This window comes from Papio anubis, chromosome 1 (assembly GCF_008728515.1).
Source record: "Papio anubis isolate 15944 chromosome 1, Panubis1.0, whole genome shotgun sequence".
Taxonomy (NCBI): domain Eukaryota; kingdom Metazoa; phylum Chordata; class Mammalia; order Primates; family Cercopithecidae; genus Papio; species Papio anubis.
Window position 1 is genome coordinate 194229260 of NC_044976.1, and position 11131 is coordinate 194240390.

General features: G+C 39.9%; 1 long non-coding RNA gene across 1 annotated transcript; it reads left to right on the forward strand.

Annotated features, from left to right (window-relative positions):
* The first annotated feature begins 1660 nt into the window (after window positions 1-1660).
* On the forward strand, window positions 1661-10334 carry LOC103879877. Its single transcript, XR_640666.4, has 3 exons — window positions 1661-4401; window positions 5259-5388; window positions 7506-10334. It is a non-coding gene; the product is annotated as an uncharacterized LOC103879877 (long non-coding RNA).
* The last annotated feature ends 797 nt before the right edge of the window (window positions 10335-11131 follow it).

An 11131-nucleotide genomic window follows, 5' to 3' on the forward strand; every position in this document is an offset into this window, starting at 1 on the left:
AAACAGTTTAAGTCTGATTACCTCCTCTGGATTTTGTATTATTTTGTCTAATGTTTTAATTCCATCTTGGTTTTTCAGCTTTATAAAATATTTTTGTTTTTATTTATAAAGTATTTGTTTAGAATCACCCACATGTTTTTTCTGCATATCTTTTTTTCCTATATTTCAGATCTTCCTTTTGAAATATTTTCTTTCTGAAGGAAGTTTACTTCAGTAATGATTTGTTGGTAGGATACTCATCAGTCTTTGTTGATTTAAAAGTCTTTATTTCATTCTCGTTCTTGAAAGATAATTTTACTGGTTATGATTCTAGATTGATAGTTATTTTCTTTCAGGATATTGAAGTTATTATTACACTCCCTTCTGACTTTTATTTTTGCTTTTGAGAAGTCAATTAATTACCAGTTTAATTATCCTTCCTAATCTGTCTTATCTCTCTGGCTGTTTTAAAGATTTTTTTTTTTGTCTCTAGTGTTCTTCGGTTTAATTAACATGTGACCAGGTGTGGATTTCTTTTTATTTATCTAGATTAGGATTTGTGGTGTTTCCTAAATCCATGGATTGGATTTTCCATTAAATATGGAAAACTCTCAGCTATTAACACATCAAATATTTCCTCTTCTTTTTAAACTCTCTCTTGAGAATTCCAATTAAGCGTTATTTTTTTTTTCATTCTATGCCCCATATTGTTTAATCTATATTTAGTATTTCCTTTCTTTGTGTCTTCTGTTCCCTATTCAGGTAAATTTCTTCAGGTTTATCTTCCAGCTCACTAATTTTCTTTTCAGCTACCTCTAATCTCCTTTCTTTGAGTTTTAATTTTAATTAATATATATTTCATTTCTAGGAGTTTAGTTCTTTTTCAAATCTGCATAGTCCCTGTTGATAGTGTCTGTGGCTTACTCTTTTTTTTTTTTTTTTAACAATGCCCCTTATTTATCTGAATATCTTAAAGATACTAACTTAAAATTTTACATCCAGTAATTCCAATATCTACAGTCTTTATGGGTCTAATTTTAGAGTTTGTTACTTCTGCTAACTTTCATTCACAGTTTTTTGTTTCTTTATGGGTTTTATAGCTTTTTATTGTAAGCTCATATGTGGTGCAATGCCATATTACATTGTGCCGTCAAGAAAAACCTTTCCTGCTCCTTATCTGCCTTCCGTTTCTCCATAATGACTCTATAGATACACAGCAACCCTGGGGGACCCAGGAAGAATGAATGATTGAGTAAAGGAGAAATAAGTGTGCTAAATGGGAAAAAATGGAAAAGGCACACATACATGCATTTCTTTCTAATGCAACCTCTAGACCACAAACAAAAACTTAAGATGGGGAGGGCAAGAGGCTTTAACTTTACATATTCTTTAGAGTTTGATAATATAAGAGAATAGCTGTCTTAATTATAGACATAGACTATTTTAGGGTTTAAAAGTGAACAGAAGGCTCTTAATTGTTAAGAGTGGCCAAATAAATTATAGATATAGATTTCATTCAAGAGGCAAGGAAGGCTGGGCACTGTGGCTCACACCTGAAATCCCAACAGTTAGGGAGACAAAGGTAGGAAGATAGCTTGAGCCAGGAGTTCAAGACCTGCCTGAGCAGTATAGCAAGACCCCATCCTCCACACAAAAGTAAAAATTTAAAAAGACCAAAAAAAAAAAAAAAAAACAAGGAAGGACTAGACTCATAGGATGGATTAAAATTAGGCAAAACAAATAATTCATTTTTCCCTATGATTATCTAATTCTAATCCAATTTTTATAGGTTTTCATTTCAAGAAATAAGAAGTAGGCTAATTTCAGGTTCTCTTAGAAAATCTTGGCAGAGACATCCTAATCATACTCATCACACCACTTAGGTGAAAATTATATTTTCTGCTGAATTGGTTATAAGCATTTCCTGAATGCTTATCAGGTGGCCTAAGATGACTCACCAAAAAACGGCATGAGGTGTAGAAGTAGCTAGGAAGTCGCTCAGAGGTGAGTTAGTCTGACACGCCATCTAGTGGCACACGTCCAAGAGAATGACTATTGCTAACCTTCCAGTATTGGGTGGAGGTGTGCCTGACATTAGTTAAGGGATGTGGTTTTGAAAAGCTACATATGAATTTATATAGCTTATTTTAAGGCTATATATGAATTTTTATATATGAATTTGTTTTTTGAAAAACAAATTAAGCGCATTAGGAGTTCTTTCTTTAAAAGTGATATGTTTTTCTTACACTTTGCAAGTTTAGAACTTGCCATATTATGTTTTTGAGGCAGGCTTCTGTGGGTATAATGTGGGGAAAACCATGAGTTTTTTGCTTGGGATCAAGTGAGATTCAGGTACATGCCTTTTGTAACTTAAAGCTATTTTAAAGTGTGCTTTTAACACCATTGAATTACAATTGCTTTCTGAAGTCAGGTCAAGACGCTGATTCTGCAGAATTATGGTGAAGTCAGTTTTTCTTTAACAAGCAAAAACTATGTCATCAAACTGTACAACCAAGGACCTAAATAGTCCATTCCTCATTCTTCAGCTGTACAGAGATGAATCAATCTTTCTGTCTCTTGTTCTCTCACTGTCTCTAAAAAACAAGCAGAGGAGAAAATTCCAGAGTCTTATGTTAAAACACTTTACTTTTTAAAGAAAACAATCCTTGCTCTCTGGAGATATTTTCTCGTGTCTTGTTACAAATTTTGTGTAGAAGCATAGCCACAGTGGACTTTTTCTGGTTCTTTTTCTTTCCCTGAGATGTTAATGTCCAGTAGAGCAAAGCTAGAGGGATACACACACACACACACACACACACACGTCTACACACACATATATATGTCACTTTCTATTAACATTGTTTTTAGAAAAACCCTTTGTTCAACTGAATGTAATTAAATTATAATGGACATTAATACCCAACCCCACCCTCCCAGCCTTTTCGTGTTGCTGGTATGACTTAGGCACCTAAAATGTTTGGTTGCAAATGATAGGAAGGTGACTCAGACTAGCTTAACAAGAAAAGGAGAGATGGAGCTCATCTATTAGGGAGATCCAGGAGTAGCTCACAAGCTGGAAGAAGAGCTGCAGGAACTGAGAACAAACCTGGGTCTCAATGTAGTAAGATTCCCATCATCCACACCTACTTGTATTTTTACATCAATACGTTTTCTCAGTGAGGATAGACTTACTCCAAAAGGCACAAATATAGCCACTAGCAGTCTGAGAGTCACAACTTTCCAGCTCATTTGACCAAGCAGGCAAAAGACCTTACTCATGAGAACAATCCTGGAGAAAGACTATGGTCAACTCATATTGAATCATGTGCCCATATCTGAGCTAATCATGTGGCCAGAGATGTGGCAAGTCTGTTTATGACCAGGAAGGTGAGACTGCGATGGACTGGATAGTGGGATAGGAAGATTTCTCCAAACAGAGAAGAGAGGTGTTATTAACAGAAGAAGTGGGAATAGCAATGCTGGGTAGACAAAACACATACACAATACCAACAGCTATCTGCTACTGCATCCAAAAAGATTCTTTATCTGCAGCCACAGAGCCCTGAACAACCAGCCTTTCTGGCTTCGTTTTGTTGCCAATTCCCTCACACATATTATTCCTACTCAAGGCTTCAGGGAGGCTGTTTTCACCACAGTTCAGTGACAAATCCTACCAGAGCCTTCCACACACCAGTGAATATCCTTGGTTATACTTGTCTCATTCTGAATTTAGAAAGCCATCTCTGTGTCACTGCCTTCATTAGAATCTGTCATCTTCCTGTATTCTTCTGGTACCGTCATTTCTTCTCTCCTACTTCCTGTTGTCTCCTAATTATTCACCTTCTACTTTTTTTGTTAGAGGTTCTAGACAGTTTCAAGAAAAATACTTGATGCTGGGCAAGGTGCTTCTGCCTTCCTCTGTAAGTTCCATAGAACGGGACATTTTGCTTCTCTGTTTCTATGGACTGAGTGTTTGTGTCTTCCCCAAGTTTTTATGTCAAAACCCTAATCCCGAATGTGATGGTATTTGGGTATGAGGACTTTGGGAGGTGATTAAGTCAGGAGGGTGGAGCTCTTATGATGGAATTAGTGTCCTTATAAGAAAAGACAGGAGAGAGAATACTTCCTCTCTTTCTCTGCCATGTGAGGATACAGCAAGACATCTGTCTGCAAACCAGGAAAAAGACCTTCACCAGGAACTGAATGTATTGGTGCATTGAGCTTGGACTTCCCAGATTCTAGAACTGTGAGAAATAAATTTCTGATGTTTAAGCCACCTAGTCTATGATATTTTTGTTACAGCAGCCTAAAGTGACTAAGACAACTATCTACCTCTTCCTTCTTTTCTGTATAAGCAGGAAAGGAGAATACCTGGATTCCTTGAGTGTCTGAAGTTCATCATGCTACATTTCACAGTGTGAAGTAAGTGTTTACGCACCCCACATTCTCTTTTCTGGTCCTATACCTTTCACTTCCTGTTCTCAGGGATGGCCAGGATGTTTGTGCTTCCTTATCTCATGTGAAGGAGAACATGTGACTTGGGCAGAGTCCTTTCTTTGCATCTCAGCTTCAGACCAAAGCAGCCTTCTCTAACATGGTTATCAGAAACCCTGCATTTTGGGAGTTGGTTGTTCTTTGGTGAGCTCCCATTTAACTCGTAGCCTTTATGTATATACAGCATTGGTCATGGAAGAATAGGACTGTGTCACTCAAAATATATATAATTTTTACATTAGATTATATGACTTTTAAAATACATTTTCTTAAAAAAAACTTACTAATTGCTTCCAAACAACCAATATCTCACATTCCTCTGATTACTGATTACCCATGATATTAAACTTTCTTTCCATTCCAGAATTTAATACAGGAATTCGACAAAATATTGAAAATGTTTTAGCAAATTTAGAGCAACAGATTCTGGAGTGGGGAGACTCCATTTATTAAGAGATGTTCCCTCAAAAGAAATGAACAACAGGCCTCCATGAAGAGAACTTGGAGAGTGCTCATTGTTCCATGGTGATTCTTGAGATATAAATAACTCTATCACATGGAGGTGGATTTTCACAGTGATCCAAACTCAGGTTACTCACAGTAGGCCGTGGGGAATTTTCTAAAGGAAACCTCTTCTCCAGACACTTGAGGGCTCTTGTGTACATTTTCAGTGCTTCAGAGAGAAACGTCTTCAAGAACTGGCAAACAGCTGTTCATCACAGCAAATATATTTCTCATTCTAAGGAACTCATCAACACATTTTTTTTTTCTCTCTTTCTCTCAAGGAAGTTCAGAACTAAATGGAATGATTTAAATTCTTGACTTAAGGAGACCAGCAGCTTTGATAATGCTGCCAAATTATCCTCACAGTATCAGAAAGAAAAATTTGACCTAAAGACTTGCGCTGTAAGAATTGTAAGTGGTGAAAGGGAGCTACTTAACCCTGGTTTTTGGTAGAGGGCAGTCTGGCAGTGGGCAGTGCTGACCTGCACAGAGGACAGGAGAAATGGGCACTGGGCTGCATGCCATGGAGGCCCTGAACTGATGGGTGGCTGGGCCCCCTAGGTCCAGGCAAAACACTAGCGCATCACACAGTTCATTTGTGAGGGTGAGCCTGAGGATACACCTGAACTCTCACATACAGCCACGTCATATCTTGATAAGGACTCTCAGTCACGAAATTCCAGACCTCCAAATGTTTCCTAAGCAGAAAACTCAAATAGCAAGTGGTTCCGTTGAAATTAAGATACCTGGCAAGACTGACTTTGCCACTTTCTGCTTAAAACCCTTCTGGCTCTCCATAGTCTTTTTCACATAGTGTCAGGTGCCTTAGAACACGCAAAGCTCTTTATGATCCCACCCCTTTCTGCCATCACAGCTTCATTGCCAGTCTCTATCTCAACTTCTCTTCTTTTCTACTTTTTTGCTGTGCTGTAATATGCAGAAACATTTGTAGAGCTTGACTACACTGTGTTGTTCTGTGCCTCTGTTCCTTTATTCCAGAATACCTTCCTCCCCCTCTCTGAGCGCTTTCTTACATACATTTTAAGATTCAGCTTGGATGTTGCATCTTTTAGGAAGCCCCACTCCCACCAGGCTGAGCTAAGAGCCCTAGGTCCATGCTTCCTCTGCAGTGTTCGCCCTGTCACCATGTTCAATGCATGAACACAAAATGATCTGTTTTTGTGTCTGGTTACCCGCTGGAATGCAAGTTCTTTGAAAGTATTTTTTTTTTTTTTTTTTTGGTATCCGTCATACCACTGTGGTATGTGGCACACAGTCGGTCTTGTAGTGTGAGCTTAACTGAACCAAAATGAGATCATTTGATGATATCCTGAGAGCTCTGACCTCAGGAAGGCTGCAGAGCAGGCACTCCCGTGCAGGTTGAATAAGTGCAAACACTTCTACATCCAGGTCACATCTTGGCCAGTACAAATGATCTCAGTCACTTTAAGGCTTTCAGCTTAGCCATCCCCTAGAACAGAGGTTTGAAAACTTTTCAAAGGGACTTGCCAAAAAACTGTTTCCTTTCACGTAAAAACCTGGAGGAGTGAGGAAGGCAGGCGATGAGGATTGTTTTCACTTGTAAGCCATGGGCAAAAGCGATTCTGAGATAGTACGGCCACAGATTTTGGAAGTAGAAACACCAGAGGCCCTCTATTAGTTTCCAGCCTTGGGTGCTCACTCCAAATGATGATTTATTTGTAGCTCTAGAGGTTCTAAATGATGCTGTGGCTGGGACATGAAGGAGGCAACCAGTTCAAAAGCTGTTTGTGTGTGTTTTTATCAGCACACACAATTACTATTCCCAAGCTCTAGAGAACCATAAAAAAGTATAAGCTATGTAAGCTATGTTTATAAGTTAGAGACATCAGGGTTGGACAACTCAGGGGGGCCTGGAAAACATCCTGTCGAGGTAGAGGGGAGGGTAAGTCACTGAACTACTAGAGAAAGCTACTTAATCTCGGGTAGACCCTGGGTGTGCTCCCTCTCCACCATATCTGAGCCTCAGTTTCATTTAGTTTAAAAGGTAACAGATCAGTGTGACAGGTAGAAAATGTAAATGTTATGAGCACTCCTCAAACTCTTCCTCCTTCAGTGCACATCAAATGCTGAACAGCTGGCTCAGCTTCTGCAATGTTGTGGTATTAAACGATATAATGGGTTCACAAGGAAAGAATCCAGTGGAACCTGGCTCAGCTCAATTGATTTACATGGAACCAGCTGATCATGGGAGAGAAGAAGATAAAAGAGATCATGGCCAGGATGGGCTAGGAGAGTTTGGAGAAGAAAAAAAGTAGATTTTGGGTATAGCCAGTATTTATATGAGATTTTGAGAGAGAGATAAAAGGAAGCTTTTAAAGTTTTTAAATTTTTATTACGAATACAATCCCCTTTGGGATTTTTGAGAGACTTTAGTATGTGCAATATAGGGCCATAGGTTACCGTGGTTATAACAATATTTAAAAGTCTCCCTTCTGAGTAAGGCCTTTATCTTGTTACCTAGCACAAAGGGATTTTTTCTTTTGCAGTTTTTTTGAGGAGGTGTCTCCATGCTTGGCATGAAAACCAGGGGAAGAAAATACAAGATGCCCTACTGTGTACAATGAAGCGGGATTTTGGAAGATGTGCTCCAGAGAACGGCCTCTGGACCCCACAATCTCCCCAGGTTGCACAGACTCTCTCTGACTCCTGTGATCTGGCCCTGGCTGTCCTGGAATACTACCCTCTACTCCAACAGAATTTTAAATTGTTCCACAGCATATTTATGTACATTGTTATCTGATCCTCTGAGTAAAGCAAAACAGGCATGATTTTCTCTATTTTACAAAGGGAATAGTTAAGACCACAAAGAAGAGAATGACTTCTCAAGGTGGTTTAGAAAACAACAAACAGCAGTGGAATTGGAGCTACCATCCAGATCTCCTGAATCCTTGTTCATTATTCCCCATGGCACTCAGTTATCGCTTTGTAAACAACTATGGAGATTGTAGAAGCTCATATGAAAAGGGGGTGCAATGAACAGGAAGTATGGATTAAAGAAGTGTGGGACTCTGAGTGTTAATTGATACAGTGCAAACAATGTGGCTGCCTGCTTACTAACATGCAGTGGTGAGAAGGGCCTGCAGATCCACTGGCAGAGGGCAGGTTCAGAGTCACACCCAAGAGAGATCTATAGACCAGGGCAATGGGCCAGATCTGACAAGATGAAATGAGAAGGGATAAATGCAAAATCTCACATTTTGATCTGAAAGATAATTGCACAAGGACAAGATAGGGAGACATTGCTTAGGATACTCTTATCCTTTTATTCAACTTATTTTTCAAAGTATTTGTTGGGCGCTAATCATGTCTATACAATGGTTTGGCACTGAGCTTACAGCAGTGAATAAGATTAAGACAAATAAGATCGCCTACCCTTATGGAGCTCAAACTCCAGCGAGGGAGACAGGCAATACACAAATAATCAAATGATTTCATAAAATGATCAGTGTTGAAAATAACTCAGGATCACGGACATTGATTGTTAAGAGGAGGAAAATATTAGAAGGGTGGTCAGAGAAGGCCTCTCAAAGGATGGGACATTTTCAAACTGTTACTTGAAGGATAAGAAAAAAACCGAGACTGAGAGGACCATCGGGCAGAGTTCCAAGGAAAGGGAGAACAAGTGAACAGTGCTTGAGGTAGGCATGATTTCAGAATGTTTGAGGAACAGAAGGAAAGCCATCGTGGTTCAAAATCAGTGAACAAGGAAGGACGTAGGAGCTGTTGTGTGAGAGGCTACAGGGGCCCCCAACATCATCTAGATCATTTAGGCTGAGAAGGCCATTATAAAGATGCCAGACTGCTAGGCATCCTCCCCAAATCTCTTCTCTTTTTCATCCTTGGAAAAAGACTCTTATCTGGATAGCTAACCAGAGACTAAATTTCCCTGCCTTCCTTATTGTGAATTGTGGCCATGTGACTAGAGTTCTTGCCAAAGGAATGTGAACAGAAGAGATATGTGCAACACCCACCTTACTTGACTGCAGGGAAATTACTTGCCTTTAACTTCCTTCCCTTGAGTGCCCAACCATGCAAATAAGGACAAAGTACTGGCCTTAGGCATGGTAGAGCAACAAGATGGGAGGAACCTGGCTCCCAGATGAGCTCATGAAGAACTGGCCTGCCTGGCTGGACTAAGTGAAGGAGAAATATACTTCTCTCTTATTTAAGCCACTCTATTTTGAGATCTTTATTATAGCGATATAGTCTTTACTGTAATTAAATCAATGAGAAACGTGGACTTTTTTCTAAGTTGGAAACCACTAGAAAGTTTCAAACAGATGAATGATGTGACCTACGTTCGAAAAAGATCATTCTGACTTCTGTGTGGAGAACAGATTACAGGAAGATGAGAGTGCAAGAAATGAGAACTGTTGGAGGGCGAATGCAGATTTTATGTGAGGGACAGTGGAATAAGACGATGGCAGTGGAGAAGGATATACAGGATAGATTATGAATGTGTTTTGGAGGTAGAGCAAATAGGCTGGTTGATTTATTCAATTTTGGAGACAGTGAATGAAAAGGAAAAAAAATATGATTCCTAGGTCTCTGACTTGAATAACTAATGAAACAGCAGTGGAATTTCCTGAGGTGGACAAAACTGAAGTGCAGGGTAGGATAGGATGCTTTGACTACAAAACAAACAAACAAACCTCAGAAAACTTGACATAAACTGGCAAAAACAATAAGGACATTTATTAGCCTACAAAATGTGGAACAGGCTGCAATAATTGGTTGTTCCAAAATTTAAATATGTTACCAACATCTTCTTTTTAACTCTACTCTTTGCCATTCAAGTTTAAGCTTCATTCTAAAGCTGGTTCCTCTTGTGATTGGTGACTGAGACAACGTGTTTCCTCACTCACCTCCAACAAGGAAGAGAGAAGTCATTTCTCTTATTATATAATACAAGTCTTTGTAGCCCAAACTTTCTGACTTAGCTTGTCATGTTCTGATTGGCTTAGATGAATAGGGAATAGACTTGGAGTTACTGCCCTCTGATTGGCTTAGATGAATAAGGAATAGGCTTGGAGTTACTGCTCTCTGAGTCATAGCTGATGCATAGAGGACAGTATATGACACCCAGGCAAAGTCAGGTTCTGTTGGGAAGGACTGGAAGAAGGATTGATTCGGAGTTTACGTTATGCACTTTAGTTCTTTGTTTCTTCTTCCTAATCTGTAAAGTGGGGAGAGAGATATGTGCAGCCTTGGCAGACAGAGGAGGTCCAGGATCTCACAGAAAAAGAGAGATTTTTGCATCTGTCAAAAGAAAGAAACTGGCTGGACCTGGTGGCTCATGCCTGTAATCCCAGCATTTTGGGAGGCCAAGGCAGGTGAATCACCTGAGGTCGGGAGTTTGAGACCGGCCTAACCAACATGGAGAAACCTCATATCTACTAAAAATAAAAAATTGGCTGGGTGTGGTGGCACATGACTGTAATCCCTGCTACTTGGGAGGCTGAGGCGGGAGAATTGCCTGAACCTGGGAGGCAGAGGTTGCAGTGAGCTGAGATCACGCCACTGCACTCCCACTAAAATCTCTCTGGCAGCAAGGGGGAAGGTCACTCCTAATATCAAAGGGATCCATATGACAAAACGGCTGCATGGATGAGGTAATGTGAATGTCAGTGGCTGTATTTTGTTAACACAGATAACTCACTGCAACCAATGAGTCTAAGCAGCCCTGTGGGGAACTGGGGAAGAAGGCAGCAAAATAAAACCCTGCTGGCCCTGGTTTTTGTGTTTTAGAAATCCAGTCTTTTGGCCTGTGTCAGAGTGATCACAGAGGATTCTAAAACTGTCTCCCTTTTATAAGTCACGTCTATACCATTTGAGAAATCAGGCCTTGAATATAGTACAAATTGGGGCAGTGCCGTTGAGGGCAAAAGGAGCCTTGGTTCAGGATGAGGGAGGGAAGAGGAGAGGACCAGCAAGAATAATGCCTAGGTGTCAAAGCCTCACCTGCTCTCCAGGCAGACAGATTCTCTGGTTGGGAGGCTTTCTTGGTTGTCATTCTATGAATAAGAAACTTGTTCAAAAGCTGTTCATAGTTGGCCATGGAGACGAGCTGTAGGAGAAGTTCTTAGTTAACATTTGTAATAACCCTGAGGCA